Raw genomic sequence first — 25,721 nt, forward strand, 5'->3', positions numbered from 1 at the left:
TCTTCTTTCTCTTCCCTTCCCTGCTCCTCCCGTTCTCTTACTGGTTTCTTTCAGGAGTGCCTCCTTAATATATCACTTGGACATGAATCCTTGTCTCAGGATCTGTTTGTAAAGAACCTGACCTAAGATATTTGATGAAGAATGAATTGATCTGATCAATTCTGACAGAGGATAAGTCAGTCCAAATAGTATGGAACTAGATCAACTTGGCAAATCCACTGTAGCTGTCTTTTGAAAACCTAGATGATGTAGTCTTGACTGTCTAAAGTCAGGGATCACTGTTCAAATCTGGAAGCGCTGAGTCATTAGGCAATGCTGGGAAACCAGAAGTGGACCAGCTTGTGCAGAAGGAAAAGAAACTGGAGCAAGATGGGCTAAGAAAATGGTAATGTAGGAACTGACCTCAATCAGGAGGTAATCAACAGTACAAATCACAAGATCCAAATTAGATGACAAACTCAGACTCCAGCATCTGGCTGCAAGGGAAATACTCAGAGTGCATTGGAAACAGCATCAAGGTTCACTGAGTTTAGATCAGGATCCCACCTGGTGGCTGGTGGCCAGTATCCAAGGCAAAAATCTTATCCATGCAGGTTATACATAAAAGCCCAGACCAGGCGAATCTTGTGCCCCACGTAGAACTTGTTAGCAAAACAAAATTCAAGCTTCTTATGTTAATGGAGCAGAGATTCCTAATAGGCTCTGTGCTCTGGTTAGGGGTGGAGACAGGGAGTAGGAAACAGGGAAATATCTGTGGGGACTAATGTGTGCTTGGTGCACTACTGGGTACGTTTCATGACCTTTAATCTTCACAACGCCTCTCTGAATAAAGTGTCATTAACCTCAGTTTTCAAATGTGGAGAATAAAGCTCCAAGAGGTTAAATTAAGTGCCCTGTCACTAGTTTGGGCGGAATTCACACACATCAAACAACGGCCAATTGAACAATGCCCTCTGCTGGCCTGTACCAGGGGAGTGGTCCAAATGATGATTGCCACAGGGGGTAAACAGAACTGGCAGAGGTGCCAAACTAGCTTTGTAATAAATGAACAAAATCTCAGTCATCCTCAGGGTTGCCCCTTAATGCCAGGTATTGGGAAATAGAGCATTACTTGTCTCAAAGCACTTTTCTAGATCTATACATTCCAGAAACTTCCCTTAATTATTCATATAAACTCCTCAGTTGGCTTGGGGCAAGGGAGGAGGAAGCCAATTGTGTTAGTCCTTTTATCTGTTACCTTATTTAACCCTCTCAATACCAGTGAAGAAGGTATTAATCTTTTTACTTAAGAGATGGGACTACTGCGGTGGCCGGTTAGCTCAGTTGGTTAGAGTGTGGTGCTATTAACATCTAAGTTGCTGGTTCGATCCCCACATGGACCACTGTGAGCTGTGCCCTCGTTTAAAAAGACAGAGAGAGAGAGAGAGAGAGAGAGAGAGAGAGATGGGACTACTGAAGTCAGAGAACTTGAACTTTCCTAAAATCACACAACCTATAAATAACTATTTTCTCTGATCCTGAGTCTATGTGAGTTATTCTTTAGCTGTGCCTCACTCTCTGCAGCATTCTTGAAATTATCATGAAATGTATCTTTATGTTGCTGGTTGTTTGGCCTCTATAACTGCTTGTCTGCTAATTGAGGGATTTGTTCCTTGTTCGGGACTTGTGAAGACTGTCCTTGCTGTATGTTGCCGTCAGGCCACAGTACAGTAGCTTCTTGGGTCCTTGGTCAGCATAGGCAACCAAACATGAAAACTTGGGCTGCAGAGTCTGCTTTCAAATTGAGGATATCCACATAGGTGGTGTATATGTATGAAATACAGATATTTTTGAAGTCTCCTATTATGAGTGTGTGTTACTCTGTGCATCCAGCACTCCTTCCTTCTTCTAGAAATAGCCCTCTTTCATTTGGAGAACTTTGCCCCCCTCACTCTGACATGGTTTGGGGGAGACTGACATCCTCCCCGTGGACTGTAGAAGTTGATCCAGGGAATGGACACGTGACCCAAACCAGACCAATCAGAATAGTTCCCTGGGATTTTTTGAACTGGAGCTGAGAAGAATTTTTCTCGGATGGTAATGCAGGGAAAATAGGAGCCTGGAACTTTTGGGAGCATAGATCCATCTTTGGAGAGAAAGTCAGTTTGAGAGGATGAGGTTGCCATGTAGAGAGAAGCAGAGATCCAAAAGAATGAGAGAGAGAGAGAGCACGTGAGTGATGGAGTGCTGTTGGAATCCATCATCCAGTTCTCTAACTTCAGATCGCATGTCACCCCATGGTTATGTGACCCCCAAAATGTCCCCTTGTTGCCAAAGCTAGTCTGAGTCATGTTTCTGTCACTTGGAACCAAATCTGGTATAATATATTTATTCCATCTTTTCTTTTTTCTATTGCTCATTCTTAGCTTAAAGCCAAGACATCATGTGACTCTGAAATAAGCAATTTTGATTTGAGTTAGGCCTATGGGATTGCTGCAAAGCTAATAGCTTCATCCTTAAGGCTAGAAAGTATCCTGGTTTGCTCAAAACAGCCCTGGTTTGTGCTTGTTGCCTTAATTGTTACTCTAGTGCCCCCATTCAGCTCATAAGGGCCTAACTTGGATGATAAACCCTATAGTTACTTTATTTCAGGCTCATCTAAACATTCCCTTTTTGAAGCCTTTTCATACTTCCACACCCTCAACTTTGAGCCATCGTCCTATAAGTGGGAGGCCCTGAGAGACAGAGATAAAGCTCACCTCATCCCTCTGCGTAGCCCAGTGGAGTTTTGTACAGTACCTTGCATACTGTATGAACTCAGCCAGTGTTGGCTGCATTGAGTATTTATGCCTTAAAGTGACTGTTAAACAGACTCACCTAAAAGCAATCAATTTGATTGATGTGCATTAGTGATGACATGAATTTCTGGTCCTTCAAGTTTGAAGGGAACCTAATATTTATGGGACTTATTGTTATTAGAGAAACTTTGAATATGTGCTTTCATTTAATTATCTAAGGTAAGTCTTATCTCCATTTCTACAGATTAGGAAATTGATGGTCAAAGAGGGGAAGAGCGTCCCCTTGAACCCGAATGTCCACCGTACCACGGGAGCCTGCACTGTTTCAAGAGTTCGCTCCTTCTAAGTGCCAGTCTGCACGGCAGGGGCTGAAAGCTAAATGCTATACTTCCCACACGTTTTAATAGTTCGGGTTCTGGGTGTGATTTTAGGTCCTCCCAATCTGATGCTGTGTTCTACTGGCTGGAGAACTGAGTTCATTCCATAGGGTGAGAAGTGGGCACAAAGCTTCCATTTTTCTGGTGCAGGTCATGGCAGAAGCATGAGAGTTCTGGAGCCAACAGATGTAGTTTCCCCACTTTAGTGGCTTCCTGATTGTGGTGGGGGCAGCAGGCCCCTTGAGACCCAGACGTGCAGTGTGGTTTTGGGTGTCATTCGTAGAAGCTCAGCCTGGAGTCTGTTTCTTCAGCTCCACCATTGATTCTGTAAAGTTAGTACCCTTACAGCAGGTATAGGGGGAGTTCCCCTTTCTGCAAGCGAACCCTAACATTATATGAGATTATGTCTGCACATACACAGGGGCATCACAGTTAAGATTCAGGGGAGTAAGATGGATTGATTTCCTTTTCTATAAATACAGAGGGTGCCAAAAAAATGTATACACATGTTCAGAAAGGAAAACTGTATTAAAATTGTAATACTCAATATACACCAATAACAAAGAGATGAATACAAGTCACATTTGACTCCTGGAATTACAAGAGGTGCTGAAAGTGGTTACCATCAGCGTCCAGACACTTCTGATTACGGCGAACTACTGCTTGAGCAAGGGTGATCAAAGTGTCCACTTGTATACATTTTTTTGGCACCCCCGGTATATATGCTTTAATTCTCTTCTTCCCTTTGGTAGTGGAGACAGAGTCTGAGGACCTTCATCCAGGCTTCTGGCCCCTCATGTAATAATATAGAATTCAATACCTGCTCACTTTCTATTGCCATTTGCTTGGCAGGATCATGGTCTCTGCCCAGTCTGATTCAGATGACATCATATGGAAGAAGGAACCAGTGTAATCATGATCTCACTGCTGTATTAATGTAACCATGAGAAAATCACCTGGAGCTTTCCTCAGATTTATCTATATGTTAAGGTAGAACTTTTTATATCCTTTATATCAGAATCAAGTGAAGGTAGGTGTCTTTTATTTATTTCCTTGAAATAATTTTCCTTAGCATAATCGCAGTTTGGTTTCGTTCTCACAACTGAGCATTTTTCTTTTCTTGTTTGGGGGGAGGTGACTCGGAATCATAGAGAAAGATTCATCATTTAGTGTGGTTTTCTTGATTAAAGGAATTGTAAATGGCTATTTGAAAAACTCAAGAAAGGCTCATTCTTGGATTAATATCAGATAAAACTTGTGTCTACAATTCATCTCACAGAGCAATTGGCTATTCTTCAAAAGTTCAAACACGGTAAAATAAGGAAAATGAGAATAATCATGTCATAGCCTTAACTAGCACAACATCTCAGGGAATGGGCTGTTCAATCATTAGGGTAAGAAGAAGCATTTTTCTTACAATTTCTATGTAGTATAATTTCGGGTGCCTCCAGAAAGATCCATACAACCAAAGACATTCCATTGCCCTGGCTTACAAATTGCTTTGAATTTCTTTAGGAAGGTGTGATGGTTGATTTTGCTTGTCTTGACTGGGCCTTGGGGTTCCCAGACATTTGGTCAAACATTACTCTGGTGTTTCTGTGAGGGTATTTTTGGATGAGAGTAACATTTGAATTGGTAAGTAGGTGGGCCTTATCCAAACAGTTAAAGGCCTGAATAGAGCAAAATGTCTGGTCTTCTTCTGAGGAAAAGAATTCTCCTGCCTGACCTCCTTTAAGCTGAGACACTATTGTTTGTTTCGGTTTGGTTTTTTTCCTGCCTTCAAACTGAAACATCTCTTCTTCCTGGGTTTTGAGCCTGCCAGCCTTCAGAATGGAACTACACCATTGGTTCTCCTGGTTCTCCAGCTTGACAACTCACCCTGCAGATCTTGGGACTTCTCAACTGCCATCATCACGTGAGCCAATTCCTTATGATGTATATGTACTGTAATTATATATATAATATAAATATATTACATTCATATAATGTATATAAAAATAATGTATATGTGTATGTACTCGTATGGGTGTATGTGTGTGTGTGTGTGTGTGTGTGTATTTACCCTATTGGTTCCCTAGAAAACCCTGACTGACAGAGAAGGGACAAAAAATATATATACCCATACATGCCAGAGTGGAAGCAGGACTCATATCTGCACACTAAGGAATGAGTGGCTGATCTCCCTGATTTCATGTCTTTTTCTCCATGCTTTAATGCACAAATGTGTTGGGGCAGGCATTATTCTCAACAACACACTCTTCTTTTTCAAGCAAAACTAAATAATAGTATGTGTTTTTGCTTGTTTTTTTTCTTAAGAAAAGATGGTTATCTTCTTGTTATCTTGGTAATTACAAATTGCTTACACCTGGGAAATTAGTTGCCCAAGGGAGGGGAGGGACGCACCTGAAGGTGGTTATCACAGGGCATTTGCTGCCTGCCCTGCCCTTCCTCTACCATCTTCCCATCTTAAGCCTCTCATATCCCTGGCTGCATAACTCCCATCCATCTCCCAGGGTGTGGTGTGACCTCATCAGGAATTTTTGTCTTGACCCCTACAATTGGGTCTGGTGCCTATATCAGACATTGAGGCTCCATCAGATTGCCTGGGATCCTTTTAATATTTCTGTATACCCCTCCCTGGCTTCCTGGCTTCCTTCCATTTTCCCTTTAGAAAGCTTTTGCTTCCTGCAGCCTATACCTGTGACTCTTCTCCAAGGGAGGTGCCCTGGGCCACCTGGCAGGGACATGTATAATGTCTGGGGATGGAGGTGCCCACCCTTGCAGCAGTCCCTAGCCAATGACTGGCAGAGTGGGAGTCTGAAAGCCCAGGTTCTTCACTCCAGTTGGGACAAACTCTGAGGCCTGGCTTGTACTCCAGAGTTCCCCTTTGAGTGAGCCGGAAGCCACTCTCAGGGGGACTTATGCCTCTCATCTCACCCTTGTTGGTCCTCTTTCCCTTCCCTGTCTTGCTTCCCCTACTCTCTGGTTTTACCTAGGAGCACTACTTGAAAAATTGCTTATCACCAATCTATCAGGGGCCCTACCTAAGATGGTGCCCCTCCTATGTACTCCCATGGCCCTCTGGGCATTATATAATGGTACTGATCAGGATGAGTTGTAATTAATTCTCTATCCTCTAGCCAGCCCCTGCCACTGGACTGGGAGTTTTCTGAAGGCAGGGACTGTGTTTTGTCCATGGCTATATCTCAGGACTAACTCAGGACCTGCCAATGGACTCAATGAGAGCTTGCGAATGAATGAATGAACCATGAAGCCCAGCTGTCTGAACCAATCCCAATAGAAGGCTGAACCCGGGGAAATATCTGGGTACCTCTAGGGAAGCACAGGTTCTACACAGAAATTGAATTAAATGCTTTCCTGAAAATGAAAAGAGAGTGTTAGGGGACGCTGGACACAGGGCCTGGGCCTAGAATAACTGCTTCTTCCACATGCCTTTCTGTGTGTTTTCACCAGCACCGTCTTTGCTTTGGGTTGTGGATAGCATTTCCCAACAGGTCTTACTCTCAGAAATGTGCAGATCTGTTTTCATCGTTTTTAATTCCTCTGCAGCTTCTGTATCCAGGCTCGCAGATTCTGTCACAGCATTGATATTCATCTCTTAGCTTCGAGCTCACTGTTGGCTACTGACCTGCCTCAGAATTCCATCCTGATCTTTGTATCCACCCCATCAGGTCTGCTGACTCTTGTCCCGAGTCTCCAAGTTGTCCCATAAGCTGTCTTTTCCAGATGGCAGGACCCAAAGTATTGGATTCTAATCACAACATCCCCAGCCCACTCCGCTGCCCCCTCCCTGTGCCAACCCAATGTGGAATGTGGTTGTGACCGAGAAGCCCGATCTGTCACCATGGCACCACCATCTCTAGCATGTCCAGGCAGGCCTGGGCAGGTCACCAGGGTTTTGTTGACATGAAAGGTGGCCTATAGGTTTTCCAGAAGAAACTGTGATGAAGCCTTGGGAATGACACTGGCCCAGATGGGGACCTGAGCAGGTTGGAAGGCTTTACATGCTTAGTCATTTGGAGTTCGGGAAGATGGTTGGCCATGGACTGAATTTATCCTGAGGGAGGATACCAAGGCCTACTTGTCCAGTTTATTGGGGGTCAGGGTGAGGCATAGAAAGAATAAGTCATATAAAAGAATCAAAGAGCCTGAGAAAAAGAGGACCCTACTGGAAGTGACGCCCACCACCTCAAGGAAGGGGTCATCCAAGCAGGTGTAGGAGGGGAGGAGGCCACTGAAAAAGGCTGTCTGGTTGTAGAGAAAAGATGCCTAAAGCTCGTGGACTGAAAAAAAGAAAGTACTTGAAAATGAACTTCGTGAACTTCTGTTCCTTTCCCCATGCTCATGTGGCAGGAGCCGTCGTTTAGTCAAACATTCACAGGCAAGCTCTGAGCACTTGGGAGTCCGGCTGTGCAGGAAATGATGGTAACCTTGGCTGAGCAATCAAACAGAGGGCAGAGGAGATGTTAATGATTTACAGCCAGGAGGCCTGGGGATTCCTTCCACCGACTCAACTGGGATCACAGAACAGGGAGCTACAGGAGGAACTGCAAAGATAAAAAGGCTCCATGCAAGATGATCCCAGGAGGAAGGTCTGGGCAAACAAGTCTGGTCTCAAGTTTTCTCTCTCTTTATCTCCACCATCCTGCCCATTGCGAGTCCTCATCTCTCACACCCGCACAGTTGTCAGAGAGGCCAAACAAATAAATCTCCTTGCCTTTCTCCTTCCTCCTTTTCTTCAGCAAGGAGTGTCTTCCTTGCACCAGGCATTAGGGAAATAGCAGTGAGCAACACAGAGCAGAATCTCTGCCCTGTGAAGCCGGTGCTCCAGAAGGAGAACATAGACGCATGTATAGCATGTCAGAGAGCTATAAGCCATGGCGAGAAGGGGGAAAGGGAATACTGGTGAAAACGGGTCGGGGAGGGGTAGCATGTTAAAGACAGAGGTCAAGGAAGCTTTGCATTTGACATTTTTCCTGAGCTCCTTCTCCATGCCAGACATCATGCTAGCCACTGTGTATACGCTGGACATACATTCCAAATAAAAGGCTGTGATTCCCTCCCTTTTAAAGCTTACTGTCTAGCTCCTTCTCTGCGCAGCTTGAATCTCCCCTCAGTATGGCTACCCTGGTGATCTTCCTGCAATATGGGGACCATCACATCACCACTGTGCTTAAGGCCCTTTGATGACATTTCAATGCCTTGAGGATCAAATTCTGGCTCCTAAGCAGGTGGAAGCCCTTTGATCTCTGTCCCACCCACATACCAGTCCAGTGTCCAGTCATGGCCTTCTTTCCCTCTAGCTAGGTAGCCACACAGTCTAATTTCCCTGGAATAGTCCTGCTTCATGCTGTCATCCTGCCATAGTCTGTCACTTTACTTTCAAAAGTGTCTCAGTTTGGACAACACATTATACAGTCATATTCTTTGTAATACACACTCAATGCTTCAGTTGCACAAACTAGCCACAGTTCTTCACAAACACGTCCTATTCCCAGCTCTGTACTTTGCTCACACTCTCCCCTCAGTCTGGGTTACCCTTTCTTGCCTTACTAGTCTGATGAGATTCTCTTTATCTTTAAAAAGCAACTGAAATGTTACCGTCTTTCTGTTTTCTGGCCTCTCGCCACCCTCCCCCCTCCAGTCGACAGCATTATTTGTTCCCTTCTCCTGCTCCTAGAGCAGCCATTCTTTCTCTAGTGCTGTGGGCTATACACCTTCATCTTGGTGTGTCTCCACCTCTGTCCTGGGGTTGGGACCTGTATCCGGTCCGCCCCGTGTCTGCAGGGCCTGGCACAGCATCCCCAGCAGGTTCTGAGTAAGTGTTGATTAGGTTGAATGCACTGAGGGTGTGCTCTAGCTGCAAATAGAATGGCTTAAAGTTTTAAACGCTTTCAAGGAAACTATTAGAACTTGAGGGCGGAGTCAACCATGCATTTTCACCACAATCTGTCACATAATTTCTTCAACGTAGAATGAAGTTGGTGCCCCAACAGTGGATCTCTTGTTGAGCTGCACCTTAATTTTCCAACTCACAGGTGCTCACTCACCTGTATTCCATAATGGCTCGCTCTTCCAGCTCCCCTGCCTCCTGGGGGAGAGCTGTTGTGACATGCACTCAATGTCACACCAAGTCTTTGGTCAGGGGAGCAAAGAAGGATATTCTCAGTCCAAGGACTGGGATAGAAGGGAAGTGAGATGTGGGGTAAAGAGCGGGAGCAAGAAAAAAAGCATCCTTAATCCCAAGCTGACATGAGAACTTTCTAAAAAGGGAACCATCCAAAGGAAAGTTTTGGTATCAGCAGCAAATTTTCAAGCAGCTGTGTCATGCAGGGTGTCATGCGGGGTCTCAGCTCCCGTTCCCCACATAAGAACGCAGGACATGGCTAGGCCAAAAAGGAACACCCACGGAGCCATAGACAGGGTAGTCACACCACTATATTCTCGCTGGCGGCTGGGTTGGAGACACAGGAAGCAGGAGCCACACGATCCACAACCTGCCGTCCACTTCTCTCTGCCAACCAACCTCACTTGCTAGCTGCAATCCGCCGTGCTAACTGCAATCCGCGCTTGCTAGCTCAGCCACCGTCTTCTTGCTAGCCCCCATTTCTCTGCTAGCGCAGCCACGGCAGTTATATTAGTGGCCAATGGCTCACTGGTTACAGCCGATAGCCAACTAGCCACAGCTGATGGCCATCCAATCACAGTTGATGGCCATTTACTACCTGAGCCAACCCCTTTCCTCATGAGGCTGAGAGCCTAGAAACTGCACTCCTGGCTCTGTCCCCACAAGCTGGAAAAACCATGAGCAATTTTATGTTTATCAATCCTGAGAAAGGGAGAACTGTGGAGGAAATTTAACCAATGGCTTTAAAGTCAGGAGACCAATGGTTAGGAGAGGGGATGAGAGGCAATGGGAGGAGTACAGAGTATGATGTTTAAATCCTGCCCTACCATTCATTCAGGTATTTATGTATTCATTTCTATGCAGTCATATTCACACAACAAATACGGAGTGCCTCCTTTGGGCCAGGCACTGAGTAGGCGTTCAAAATACAATGGTAAGAAAAATAAAAGACCCAGTCCATGCCTGTCTACTGAGGAAGTCAGAAGGTAATCAAATGCTCATAAGATAAAAATGCCTGTTTTAAATAGTGATAAGTGCTCTGAAAGAAGCACACACAGCCCTCTAAGTGAGTATAACAGTGATGGGAGCAAGTCCAGTCTTGCCTGGAAGAAGAGACGGGTGAGTTGTGAACTGAAGAAGGAATAGGAGGCCTGTATGGGGCCAGGAAGATGGGCCTTTGGTGGCTCCCCAGGTGGAGGTAATAGCATGTGGGAAGGTCTTGTGCCAGAGAGAAGCATGGCACACAGAGTTGGTTTAAAGCCCAGAGGGTGAAAGGAAAGGAGGACGAGATGAAGCTGAAGAGAGAAGAGTGGACAGATCAGACAGGGCTGCACTGCTTACCTCAGGACAGGTGGTCGAAGAGCACAGAATGACAAGCGAAGATTTGTAGCAGTGGGGATGAGAAAGGGGTATGTATGAGTCACCTAATCAGATATCTATTTTGAAAACTTCATTTTAGCTGCAGGGTGAAAAGATTTCGAAGTGGAAAGATCCCTTAGAAAGCCATTGCAAGAATACAGACCAGAAATGGGTAGGAGCTTGGAGGAGACCATGCAACTTCCCATATCCTCAGTCCTTGGTGTGTAATCCTATAAAGGAGATAGGAAAACAAAGTTTAGGGTGAGTAAATAGGCAAAGTGGTCTCCCTTCCTCCTGACATAAGACAGGCAGCTGGTGCTGGGCCTGTTCAGCTCTGCTTTCTGAGATGATTTTTGTTTTATTCACAGAAGCAACCCTGTGTTTGTACAGGGAAATGGGGACAGGAAGCAGCCCAAGACACATTGTAGAGAAGTTCCTTTCCAAAATATTTTTGAGGTGTAAAAAAAAGAGGACAAACTATATAGATCCCAGCTCTCTTGCTCTCTGTCTCTCTCACACACACACCCCAGTGTGAGGTTCCTTGGGTAAAAGCTGACATTGGCCTCAACTAGTGCTAGGGAGGGCCAGTGCTCTAGCTAGGAAGACTGTTGACTCTGGGGAGTGTTGTTATATCTGAGGCTTCCTTGGAAAAGAAAACCCTTCCTGTCTGTTGCAGCCAACCCAGTAATGAAAGTTGCATAGGGCTGTGATCGGGTAACGCAGATAAAGGCCTCTTGTGTTCATCCCGGTGTGTGCAATATCAGGTAACGTGCCCTTCCAATGAAAATAAAGAGTGGCCATCCTCCAACTCAGCAGAGAAGGAGAAAAAAGCCTCCCCCATTTCATGTGGACAGCTGGAACAAAGGCTTCAGCGCTGGTGAGTTTACAAAGTGCACAGCTCACAGAGACCCACACATTTGCATTAATCAGATGGTGTTACTGTAAGCACAGTCAGAGAAGCTTCTGGCTGAAAGGAAAATGTAATTTCATTCTTTTCCCCTCTTAGAGAAACAACCAATGAAGGAAAGCTCACGTTGAAGCACTGACAGTGAATCACCCATTCCTGAAGACGAATCTGGGCAGCAACATTTTGCAAAGCTTACTATAACTAAATTATTCCTGCCTTAAAAGCCTGCAATCAAGAGGGCCACACTTTCCTTTTCCAAATCATGATGGCATTAACCCCTGCAGCTGGACTGTCAATAAATAGCTTCCCTTAAAATGTCCCTAGGTTATTTCAGAAAGTCCCCAAAGCAATGACCCAATCCAGTGTCTCAGGGCAAACACCTTGGGACAATCCCTTCTTCTTCCTCTCTGGGTGGGCTGCCCACTCATCCCACGCTTCCCTACTGTTCCAGCCTGTCGGGAGAGTGCCAGCGACCCTACCAAGGGGACTTCTCTACCCAAAACTATTAGTCAGGAAATATTGGAGGGTTCTGAGCAGAGGAGCGCATGCTCCCCTTATCTTTAACAGGAGCCCATTGTTGCTGTCTTGAAAACAAACTGTAGGGACTGAGAGTGGCAGCAGGTAGAGCTGTAGAGCTTACTGATGTGCAGGTGAGAGATTGATGGCATTTGTGTGTATATATATATATATATATATATATATGACTATTTCTTTAATTATTATTGTATGGATAGTTATGTTATTTACCATCCAGGAATATAAGAAACATTATATAACCCTTAAAGATGAGAGAAAAACTAATAAAACATTTTTTTCAATTATAGTTGACATTCAATATTATTTTATATTAGTTTCAGGTGTACAGCATAATGGATAGATATTTATATAATTTATGGAGTGATTTCCCCAGTTAATCTAGTACCCACCTGGCACTATACGTAGTTATTACAATATTATTGACTATATTCCTTAAGCTGTACTTTACATCCCCAAACTATTTTGTAACTACCACATTTACTTCTTAATCGCTTCACCTTTTTCACCCAGCTCTTTAGTGATCCTCCCCTCTGGCAATCAGCAGTTTGTTTTCTGTATCTATGAGTCTGTTTCTGTTTTGTTTTCTGTTTGTTTGTTTTGTTCTCTAGAGTCCACATATAAATGAGATCATATGGTATTTGTCTTTCTCTGTCTGACTTAATTCACTTAGCATAATACCCTCTAGGTCCATCCATATAGTAGTAAATGGTAAATTTTCATTTTTTTTATAGCCAAGTAATATTGCATTGTATACATGTACCACATGTCTTTATCCAGTCATCAATCAATGCACATTTGGGTTAGTTCCATATCTTGGCTATTGTAAATAGTGCTGCAGTGAATGTAGAGGTGCATCTATCTTTTTGAATTAGTGTTTTGGATTTCTTTGGGTAAGGATAAATACCTAGAAGAGAAATTGCTGGATCATAAGGTAGTTCTGTTTTTAATTTTTTAGGAACTTCCACAGTTTTTCCATAGTGTCTACACCAATTCGTAATCCCACCAATGGTGCATGAGGGTTCCCTATTCTCTACACCCTCACCAACACCATTGATAACCACAAGATGATAACCATTTTGACAGGTATGTGGTGGTATCTCATTGTGGTTTTAATTTGCATTTCTCTGATGATTAGTGATATTGAGTATCTTTTCATGTCTGTTGACATTCTTGGATGTATTTTAAAGATGTAATATTGCCTAATTGGAAAATAAAAGAAAAAAAAGAAGTTCAGAATAACTCCAAGGTCCTTGGCTGAGAACTAACATGGACAGAGCTGCCATGAAATGACATCACATTCCTTGAATAGAAAACTAGCTTCATCCATGCTGCTTGCCCAAATAAGCCCTAAAATTGTTACCTACTAGTTATTCAGCTCAATACTGGGAATAATGAAGGCTGTTTTTCCACCTTATTTATTGAAGATTATATTTACTTGTAGCAAACACAATAGAAGTCACTTGTTAAGCCAACAAATAAAATTTTAAACATATCATTTTTAAAGTAGCAATTGGGCAGGCAAATTTTTTTATTATAATCTAATAACTGTAAAAATAAATTATTAAAAGGTGAAGGAAAATCTTTATCTTTTTGTATTTTTTTCCAGCTTAATTGACATAAAATTGGCATATAACATTGGGTAAATTTAAGTTGTACAATGTGACCATTTGATACAAGTATATATTGTGAAAGGTGTACCACAATAAGATTAGTTAACACATCGTTTAGCTCACATAATTACCATTTTGTTGTTGTGGTGGGAGTACTAAAGCTCTAATCTCATTGCAACCTTCAAGTATACAATAGAGTATTGTTAACTGTACATATAATGTTGTACATTATATCAGAATGTATTCATCTTATACCTAAAAGTTTATACTCTTTGACCAATGTCTCCCCATTTTCCTAGCCCTTAGCTCCTGACACTCACCATTCCTCTTTCTGTTTCTATGAGTAGCCAAGACATGGGAACAACCTAAGTGTCCATCATCAATGGATGAATGGATAAAGAAAATGTGTGTGTGTTTGTGTGTGTGTGTGTGTATTTCACCCACAAAATAAGGAAATTCTACCATTTGCAATGACATCGATCGACCTTAAAGGCATTCTACTAAGTGAAATAAGCCAGACAGAGAAAAATACTATATATCTCATACTATATGGAAAATCTTGTATTGAAGAATTAAGAAGTATGCACCTAGATAGTCTTTGGCTCAATGAGGACATCAAGAGGACAATTTTTATTGCTAAAAAGCAATAAAAAGAGGAAACAAAACTATACCAATGACCCAGCAAGGGCTGTCCTCAGAGGAAATTTATGGCCTATAACGTTCTTACAATTGGAGAAGAAAGAGCAAAAAGTAAGGGAACTAAGGACTTGTCTTCAGGAACAGGTGAAGCAACAATAAACCAATATGAGTTAATTAAAATTTAATTTATTGATTTAATAAAATTAACATTTACTTAAAAGCTTATAATAAACCTAAAAGCTGATTCCTTAAAATAGCTAAACCCTTAAGAAACCTAAGTAAGTAAAAAAGAGAGAAAACAAAAAAGGGAGATTCGACTCTTCGCAATAAATTCAAGAATTTAGAGGGAAAAGCTGACTTCCTGACACAGTACATATTACTAACACGGGCCCAAGAGGAAGAGAGAAACTTGAACAGACCAATTACCACTACTTTGAAAGGTGATTAAAGATATACAATTCAAAATGGTCCCAGAACCAGATGGGTTCACAGGCTGGTAACAAACCATTGTTTGTTCCATGTGTCTCTCTTAAAACCCAGCCACACCTCTTGGTTCTACCACAAGTGATACTTGAATAGTCATATTATTTGAATTCTATTCATTGGTTTTCTACTTTAAAAATCAACCCGTAGACAAAGAAAACTTAATTAGGATTGTACTACAATATTCAAATGTTATAAACAATTCGACATGTTAAAATATGGTCATTTGACAAAAATAGGGAGGATATTTTAAGGAGAGAGGTAAATGGCAGTGTAAGTGCACTTAATAGAGAGCAAGTGTATAAATGTGTATAAATTTGATGGATCAAGATGTAGAGGTTTAAGAATACTATTTAATGATAATATCCGAAGAACTCAGATTAAGACTATCACTTACAAAGGTCAAGAAAGGGAAGAAGGAATGAAAAAGAAAGTGGGAGGTGGAGTAAGTATGCTGATTTCACCATATTTCATATTGAGGAGTCAGTAGATACTACCTAAGATGGATAAATCATAAAATAAAGATCTAAGTATAGAAGTTAAAGTTAGGGTGGTAACGTCCAGAAGTATTCAAAATAGAAACAGTGGAAAGTAGTGACTTCTGGGAAGTAGACTGGTGTAAAAGAGATACGGTACTTTAATTTTATTTTGCACTCTTATGTTCTGTTTGCATTTTTAAAATCAATTCTTATAAATAGCAGCATTCATATATGCATACATAAAAATAGAAGAAAAATGAGTCAACATAATGGGGGACTTTTGGGGAGAGAGAAGTCCCTGGCTGTGGCATGGCCAAGGAGGAAATTTCGTGGGAAGACATCTGAGGAGCAGTTTTCAGTTGTTTGTGGTGGGGTGTGCCCTGTGAGTCACACTTCACCACACCCACACAGTCTGCTTTGCTCCCAGATAGATCAGAGCTCCTCAGGAGCTACTGAGTTGGGCATCCAGGTGGGTTCTGGGTGAACACAGATGGCACATGTGGATTCTGGAGCTGTCTGACCAGGAGACAGCCAGCACCCTGGTTACACAAAGATGGATTCAACAGTTTCTATCCTGAAGAGTTCCAGGTCTATAGCAGGAGCCAGATATGGAAACAGACTTTTGCTTGGGACTGTTTAAAGATGAAAACAAACTGCCAGGTGAACATGGAAAAGGAAACTCCTGGAAGAGTCAGGGAGGTCACTATAGAGAAGGTGACCTCTGAGTGAGTGTTGAAGGTTGGAGGTTGCATCTTGCCAAGAAAGAGGTGGCTTGTTCCTGGAATGGTGGGTGGTGGGCGTGGCTAGACCAGAGGTTGTGTGGGGTAGGGAGATTGACACGAAGTAAAGCTAGAATGGTAGGCTGAGGTAGGTCATGATGACACTTGTATACAAGCAAAGAGCCTGGCCATTAGCTGATGGCCAACGAAGAGCTGCAAGTGGGAAGATGGCATGACCATCAGATTTGCTTATGAAAGAAAGATCGCTGTAGTTTCTGACACGTATTAAGGGCACAATTAATATTAGCTGTTATTATTAATACCATTTCAATGGAGTCTTCTTATCTTGGGGTGAGGGAGAAGGCAATAAGAAGTTTCTATGTGTGAAAGGAAGCCTGGAGGGACACGGTAGGGCCTATGAGCTTTAGGATGCTGTTTGGAATTTTAGTTCAAAAGTAAGGCTGATCATTGGCTAAAGTCCTGCCAATATAAAGGAATAACTATGGCCATTTTTGTCCTGAGGTCTGCCTGCTGGCACCACTGAGCTGGGGTGGAGGTGGGAGAGGGGCACGGCAACAGCAGGAACTCTGTGACCAGGAGAAACTGCCTTCATAGAGTGTGAGCCACTCCCACAGTCAGCTATAGGGTCTCATCTCCCCCCAGCCCAACCCCAGCCCTAGGTTTTAAATCACGTTTTCCCAATACAGCTGGCAGCAGCTGCCTTCATATTTCCTGGGCCTCCTCTCCACCGACACTTCGTTCCACATGACCACTCTCAGCGGAAGGGCACCGAGAGTCGCCATCTGTGACACAGGCCTATCCAATATACTTTTTAACAGATCAGAGGCCAGGGTTTGTTTTGTTTTGTTCATTGCATGCCAAGCTGTCACCTAGAGCTTAGCGAAGGGTATGAACATACCTATAAATTATCCAGTATTCAAAGGCGATTTTGATATTCCTATCAGGAGCCTCGTTATGCTCAAATGAACAAGCGGTATTTTGCAAAGGTAAGCACTCAGAGGGAGCTGCTAATTATTTGAAACTGGTTCTTGGGTGACTGCAAAAAATGATAGATCCAAGGAGTGGTTCACCATGGAAGATGAATCTACAGTTGTTGGTGGGGGATTCACTTGGGAACTATTTCAAAAAGTAAGAGTGACCCATTGAGTGTTTCATAATTCAGAAGTAGCTCATGTGACAGTAGCAATGGGATTCAAAGGGAACCCAATAGATTTTTGTGTCCCTGATGGGACGGAGAGGTGCCCAAAAGCACTGTTATTATTGAGGGGTTAGGGTGGTGGTATGAGGGCAGATTGAGTCCCAATTGTTGAAAGAGTGGAAGCTGCAATGAAATTCTTATGGGGTGTGGGAGAAGGGGACATTTAATCTCAGGTCCACCTCCTCGTCCTGCTTTCTCTACTCCTTAGAGCTGGATCTGCTGATGGTTCTCACTACAAGGTCTCAAATTCTGAGCCAATCTCGACAGGCAAAGGCAGAAACTTTCAGTCATTCATCTTTTTATCCGTTCATTTATTCAGCACACAAACACACGCAGTGACAGGTATTGTTCAATGCATACAGGGATAAGAGAATATAGAAGGCATGCTTTTTTTCCCCTCAAAGTAGCTCACCAGCTAGAGCTGGACACATAAATAACCTTAATCTTCAATTTTTTCTTCCAGGCCCTGCCCTGCCCCAGAGTTGGTCTCTGCCCGACTCTGGTTTACTCAACAAATTCTGCCCTACACGCTCCCCATTGCAGCCTTATGCTACCATGAAATGATAGTCCCTTGCGCCTAGCTTCCAAGTTATGGGACTGTCTCAAACATAGCCGAATGAAGAAGAGGATGGTCAGAACAACGAAGGAGATAGGACCTAGTGAGAAGGCAAGGTTGTCAAGAGCAGATACAGGGCAGGAACAGAACATGAGACAGGGCAAGGAGGAATGGGGCTACAGTAGCTCATCCCATATCTGGATATTATCTAAAACTTAAATGTTTAGTGTCATAAAAAAATGAGTCCCAATATTTTATATTTTGCATGAGTCCCAATATTTTATAGCAGTCGGGATCAGTGATTTGAAGTCAGGCCAACCTGAATTCAAGCCAGTATTTTTCTTAGACCCAGGTAAAGGGGACCCTGCCCTGGTGCCCCCCTCCCTACCCTACACACACATGCACACACACAAACACACACTTTAGAGTGACTTTCTTAAAATTTTCTAGGTGCCTCTCTGGTGTTATCCACATCCCCTAATCCCAGATGGGATCTGCACAGGACTTATTCTTGTTTCTCCCCTTGGAGGTTGTCTCTGACCCTCTAGCCCACATGGGGGTCAACCAGATGTCCTCTTTCCCCTTTCTAAGAGAACAGCCTGGCTATTGAATTGCTTCTGCTGGGTCAAATGGTACATCTTTCATGAGATTGAGCTGCCCATACAGTACTGAATGCTGAGTTTGGTACTTTCACTTTTGAACCACAGTGGACATCTGGGCTACCAATGTCCACTGCTGGCCCTCGGGCTTGAGCTGCATGCGTGCCTGTGCTTAGACTCTCCCTGTCCCTGTTCTGACCACCGTGTTGGCTCCAGGCTACAGACCCAAGAATGATGGGGTGATGGCAGACTTTCTTTGTACACATCTCCTCAGCTTCATATTATGCAAATCAGCAGTCTTAGGGGGAGAGCAGCCTATCCTCTGGGGGAGGGGGTTTGAGACCAACTGTCACTCTTGCAAGATCAATGGGTCTTCTGATTGATGACGTTTTCTCCATTCTCTACCCAATGTGATGACATGTCCTTCCCTGGGTTGGTCTTGAACTGTGTTGGTGCAGACATTCTTGTACTGAATGGACTGCTCTTCTTGCTCTGTCATGGACCTCCTCACCTACCTTAAGAATGACTATCTTGGTTTCACAATTCTTCTTCAGTTCTAGTCCATGAATTTGGACCGGAGCATTCAGGGAAAGAAAGAGAGATTAAAATGACCTTAAAGAGTTAAGGTTGTGGAGGAAAGAATGGATTTGATAAGAAAACAGTTAAGGAATCAAATTTGTTTTCTTTGGAGAAGAGAAGGCAAATGGGTGGGTTAATTCTCACCTTCAAGTATAAGCAATTATTTTATGTAGGGGATATAGACAAATTATTCCCTATGTCTGCGAAGACAACAAGAGGGAATGAAATTAAGTGAGAGCTGGAGAGATTTCAGAATGATAAAGGATAACTAGAGAAAGCCTTCCCTCTGGAGGACATTGGAAGGGAATTAGACAACCACTCACTCAAACAGTGTTCTCTTGAGATTTGTCAGGGGGTTTTGGGGAGATGAAGAGGGGTGAAGTGGGAGTTGCAGGTGCGGTCCCAGCTGTTTTTATCCAGATGTTCAGCCTCAGCAGAAATGTAAAGTACTTAGCTGGTGGCCCTGAAGTGGTAACAGTCTTAACCCCAGTAGCAAATGGAACTAGGATTTTCAGGGACCATCCTGAGCAGCAGAGCAGCCCTTCTGGACCATGTGTCTCCCCTTCTCTGACTGTAAAAAGGGATCATAAACTTGCTTTTTGCTCTTTCATGTCTTGGAATAGTTGTTAAGGTTTATATGCAAAAATAAGTTCCTTGGAAGATTCAGTCTGTTTCCAACCCACATCAGCCAAATTCCTGCAGATCATGTTCTCGGCACACCAGTTATTCCCATAGCTTCCAAAACACACCTTGCTCCTTACCCCTGGCATCATGTCTGTGTAAAATGAGCTCCCCTACCCTGCCCCCTCTCTATTCTGGCCAATTCCTACGCATCTTTTAAGGCCCAGCTTAAATGTCATTGTCTCTGTGAAATGTTCCCCCACTGAGTCAAGCTGAGTCAGACTGAGTCCTATTTCTGTATTGCCGTACTTCTTTGTCTGCACTAGTGTCTCCTCTCTGGACTGAGCTCAATGTGGATCGGAGTTGTGTTTCAGTCAGTCAGTCGGTCAGTCAATTAGCAAATGTTTGTTGGGCGCCTACTATGTCACAGGCACATGACAGGCACTCCACATACACCCATGAACAACAGATGGGCTTACTCCCCTTCGGAGCTGACAGTTTCGGTGGGATCCGAACAGATAAAGGGCCAATTACAATTCAATTTGATAAGTAAAAGTCCTATAGATGAAGCGAGTGGGGAAGTGTGTTCCAGACAGGGAATGACATGTGCAAATGTTGGCCAGATAGAACGTGGTACATTTAAGGAAGAGAAAGAAGATCATTACTGCTGGAGGATCATACTGGCAAGAGATGAGGATGGAGAGGAGACCAGAAGCTGCATTATCCTCTGCCTTTTGAGCCCTTTCAGAAGACTAAGAGCAAGGAGGAGCATCTGAAGGATTTTAAGCAGGGAAGTGACATGACATCCCAGATGTGCACAGTGAAAGATGATTCTGTCTGCATTTTGAGGACCAGACAGGCAGGAGAAGTTGTTGGAGGCAGTTAGGAAGGATCCTGGTGAAATACGGTGGCCTGCTCCAAGATGGTAGCCGCAGAAATGTTGACAAGTGGGTTGTTGGCAGAGGGGTTTCACAGGCGGAATGGCCGGTTTGGTGGTTTATTGGACATGGCTACAGGTGGAGGGTACAGGTGGTGATGGAGGGGACGACTCAATGGGAGCGGCTGTGCTTCTTTTTTGGACACTGTTTACTGGAGCTGTGTCAGTTTCCCCGGGCTGTTGTAACCAAGCACCACAAACCGGGTGGCTTAGAACAACAGACATTGATTGTCTCATGGTTCTGGAGGTCAGAAGTCTGCAGTTGAAGTGGTGGCAGTACCACGCGCCTTCTGAAGGTTCTAGGAAGGATCTGTTCCAGGCCTCTCTTAGCTTCTGGGAGCCTCAGGAGTTCTTTGCTCCCTGTGTCTCTTCACATGGCATTTTCCCCATGTCGTGTCTGTGTCCAAATTTTCCCTGTGTATAAGGACATAAGTCATTGGAATAAGCCTACTCTATTGCAGTATATGACCTTATCTTAATTAATTACATCAGAAACAACGCTATTGTCAAATAAGGTGACATTATGAGGCACTAGGGGATGAGGGCTTTGATATATGAATTTGGGGGGGACACAATTCAACCCATATTGGGGGAGGTAGAATTATTCACGAAGACAAAGGGCTCATGTGGTGGAACAGGTTTGGTGATAGAGAGATGAAACCTTGAGTGTGGGGCATGTGGTGTTCAGTAGCCGTGTGGAAAATCGAGGAGGTGCTTCAAAATTGTTTCATATGGGGGCTGTAGGGCTGCCGGATGCCTGAGTTGGTTAGAGCCCGAGCTCTGAACAACAGGGTTGCCAGTTTGATTCCCACGTAGGCCAGTGAGCTGCGCCCTCCACAACTAGATTGAAAGACAACTACTTGGAGCTGATGGGCCCTGGAGAAACACACTGTTCCCCAATATTCCCCAATAAAATAAAATAAAAAGTATTTCATATATTGGACTGATGCCTAGGAGAAGGAAGGTATGGGCTGGGCTGGGAGTATAGATTTGAGAGTCTGCAGCGTAGAAGGTGGATAAGATGGTGAACATTTGGAGAAAGTTGGACAACATGGGAAAAATGATAAAGAAAATGACCAACTCATCTTTGCAACCCCAGCACCGAGCTCAGCGTGTGCCATTGCTTTAAATGTTGAATTAATAAGGGTCTGATGAAATAAAAATGTTTCTTCCACTCTCCATTAGTTCAAGATAAGAAGGTTTTGCATGAATGACGGCTCCCCCACCTCTGGCTCTGTGACATGAAGGGGGTGTACTTTGTAGGAATGAGAAACAAGCATCCTTAGGTTTCACCTTACATTCACCTGGAGACCAGGTTAGTAAATTTGTTAAAGCCTCCCACCAGGGAAAGCCACAAGGTCAGGGTGAGGGATCCTCGGGTCCTGCCCATCTCTTGACTTACAAGAATATGAACAGAGGAGAGGCGTATGAGTCTTGCTGTAGCAAGATTTCCCTTTTACTTGAAAATCTTCACCTTTGTCATAAGTCCATCTTTTCAATAAACTAAATTGTACTGAAGTTCCCAAATAAAGCCTTTTCTACACCACCTCCTTTTCCCCCAAATTCAGAGACTGGTCGTAATATGATCTTAGGGGAATTGGAGGCCAAGTGACTCTCCCACCTGGCTGCCCCGGAGTGCAAGCTGCAGGGAGGGGGGCTGGGGGGAGGTGTAATCATCCGATGGGTGGTTGATCCAGCCTCCTTTGTGCCTGTTGCCTGGTGACATCCAGAGGCCCCTATCTCAGAACCATACTCTGGCTTGCTATTGGTCCGCTGGTGGCATTTGTTGACAATAGACACATCCTTGGCCCTGGGCTCTGAAAGAGACCTGGGAGCTTGGATTTCAGGCTACAGTGCTTGTCCAGATGCAGTTCCTTAACTCTTCATGTTCCTGGCCAGGAAGGCCCAGCTGCAGCCATTAGAGTATGTGCATGTGTCCACCCCAGGTCTAGAGCACCGTTCTTCTGTGCTTGGGAGTGTGCAGCCAGGCTCGGGGCTTGTGGCAGGACATGGTCTTCTTCCCTTCTCACATTTTCCTGGGTTTTCTTGTCAGACAGTTTAAACAAACAGATTTTGTTGGCATAACAAGTCATCTGAGCAGAGCTAGGAAAGGCAGTGAATATTATTAGCAAGAGAAAAGGTTTGTTTTATCAATATTCTAGTCTGAAGAATCTGAAAGACCTAAACCTCTTCTTGGGGGTGCCCAGGAATCTGTGCATGTGATCCATAGTTTCCTGGGATGGAACTGGAGCTAGACAAGAGAAGAGGCTAGAAAAAGATTGGGGGACTGTGGGAGGTGAAGGGGGCAGGAAACCTGACGGAGAAAGCATTCTGGTTGCTTCCAAGGTGGACCCTGTTGGATCAGTGAGTAAATCCGCAGCCCAAAGGGCTGATGCCATTTATGGAGTTCAGTTTTCCACTTGGGTGAGCACTGGCATCCGCGTTCCTCAGGGAAATCCCTGGACCCTCCCCATGTCTTGATTCCGCCCCATCTTTGCCTCCAGCATCCTTTAGAGAATGGGTCAGCTGAGGGTCAGGCTGTGACAACCTGAGTCAGAGCAGCTGCAGGGAGGACTAAATGTTGCCCAGTTAAAGATAAGAGAGTTCTGACTGCTTCCTCAAAGGTCCCAGCTCCGATCTTCTAAACCTGGCACTGCTTGGAGGAATGTACAGGCCCAGCCTCCTCATGCCTTTCTCTCCTCCTACCTGTAACAAACCCCCTAACCTATAGGCAGGGAAAGCAGAGGATCTTGCAAAGACCAAGTAAGTCTGTGTGTCAGGCATGAGGGGACACTGGGAAACAGGAGAAAAGAGAATGGGCTTCCATCCCTTCCGCTGTAGCCAACTACCCAAGCCCCCAACCTACATTCCAAGAGGAGGTCCCAAGAGGATCTCAAGACAGGAGAGAAAGCACTATGGGTTTCAAGCTGCCAGCTTAAGATTAACTGACCTATGTCTGCAGTAACCAGCACTCCAGAGCAAGTAGGATTTGGGGCTGGGGCCGAAGGGCCAAGACCCCATGTTCAGGGAGACATGTACTGGGGCCCAGTGACCTGTGGGTCATAGGGATTCTGCTAAGGCCCACTGGAGCCTGGCCGTCTTTTTCTTAAGGGCACTGTTGGGTGGGAGACAGTGAAAGGACCCCTCTCTCCAACAGGGATGTGGATTATATTTATGCTGCTCCTTTCATTTTCTTAGGTCGTTTTTCTGCCATTAACAGTTGTTCCTCGGGGTTTCTAGTATGACTTTCTCTTTTCTGTGCACCTGAGATCCCAGGAAAAGTAGCCATTTATGCCCAATGCAGTTGTAATACGCCCGCTGAGAACTCAGTAGTACTTGGCCACCATCAGTTTCCACATCCGTTTAGGATAAGAACCATAGAAAATATCTCCTGAATTGGGCACAGGTATGTTTTAGTTCTACTCCCCCCCCCCCCCCAGAAAGAGGGGACTGGTTCTAGTTCAAGCACAATCACTTTCAACCATTTCATGGTTTTGTTTGTTTGTTGCTCATAAGCATCATTGACAATGGAAGAAGTGTTGGGATAATAAATATGGTAAGAGCCATTCCAACATTAAAAGTGGAAAGAAGGTGGATTTCACATAGCATAGTTCAGTGACCTTGAAATCAACTCTGAGAAAGATTCTGAAACAAAAATTTTAAGATCATTTATTAGCTTGCTAGGGTTGCTGGAACGAAGTACCACAAACTGGTTGGCTTAAACAACAGGAATGTATGGTCTCGCAGTTCTGGAGGCTGGAAGTCTGAGATCACAGTGTCAACAGAATTGGTTCCTTCTGTGGGCTGTGAGGGAGAATCTGTACCATGCCTCTCTCCTAGCATCTGGGGGTTTGCTGGCAACCTTTGGCATTCTTTGAGAAGTATCACCCCTATCTCTGCCTTCGTCTTCACATGATGTTCTCCCTGTGTGCATGTCTGCGTCAAAATGTCTCCTTTTTATAAGGATCCCAGTTATACTGGCTCAGGGGCCCATCCTACTACAGCATGAGCTCATCTTAACCAATTACATCAGCAATGACCCTATTCCCAAATAAGGTCACATTCTAAGGTACTGAGGGTTAGGACACCAACACATGAATTTTGGGGGAACACAACCATAATAGAGAGCTTTTAAGCATTTGGTAAAACAATCAGTCATCTCTAGAAACCAATGTGAGTCTACTAAGAACACACCATATCAGTCTAACCAGATTTCCTGCTGTCACATGGTTAAAGACGAGTAATCAGATTTACCTGGAGAGACGGGCAGGGGCCAGAGCCCAATCGCCCTTATGGCCACCCCAAAGGAAGATGGGCATTTGCCTGCGTAATGTAAGGTCTGACTTCTCATATATACATATATATATACTTATGTGTGTGTGTATATATATATATATACACACACACATATGTTTAGGGAGGCAATTCTCAGAGTCATTTATAATGAAATCTCTCAATCTTGGAAAACAATCTCCCAACACTTCCTTTGTCATCAGACTACTTCCTTTTAATTTCCAAGCCTCATTTGCACCTCTTCCCACAGAGTCTGTCTGAACCAAAGCAAATCAGTCTTTTCGCCAGGAATAACAGTACAAAGGAGTGTGGGTGGCAGGGCCCTAACGCCCAAGCTCGGGCCTCCATTTCCCGCCATTGTTCCCTCAGCCAGGTTCCCAAACACTCTTTTGGGCTGTCCTGGGGGGAGTTTTTCCAGATAAAAAATGGCCTGGTTGGCTGCCAGTGATTCAGGCAGGTTCACAGCCTCAAACCTGTTTTATCTCTCCTGCTTATCACTGATCATCAGCTGCCAGGAGACAGACAATAGGGGTAAAGAGGCGTCTTGGCTGAGCCAGGTCTTAGGCAGCCCCAAGGGTTTCAGAGGCCTCCACACGACCAGACTCAGGCAGTCTCAGCAGGTTCCTCTGAGTTCCCCTGCTCGGAGTCCTTTCCATATGAAAGCAGCACGGATTCAGTGAGGTCCCTTGGCAATATAGCATTTCCTTGGGGCCCATACAGAAGAAATGGATCTCTCTGTGTATATTGATTCATCCCTTCTTCAGCCCCATTGTTCAAGGAGCCCGGGACCTCAGCAACTTCAGCGAGCCATTCCAGGGTCTACCGGAGAAGGGGCGCCAAAGGAACTTTCAGAAAGTTGTTTTGGGTTGGGTTTGCTTTTCC

This window comes from Rhinolophus ferrumequinum, chromosome 11 (genome assembly GCF_004115265.2).
Source record: "Rhinolophus ferrumequinum isolate MPI-CBG mRhiFer1 chromosome 11, mRhiFer1_v1.p, whole genome shotgun sequence".
Lineage (NCBI taxonomy): Eukaryota > Metazoa > Chordata > Mammalia > Chiroptera > Rhinolophidae > Rhinolophus > Rhinolophus ferrumequinum.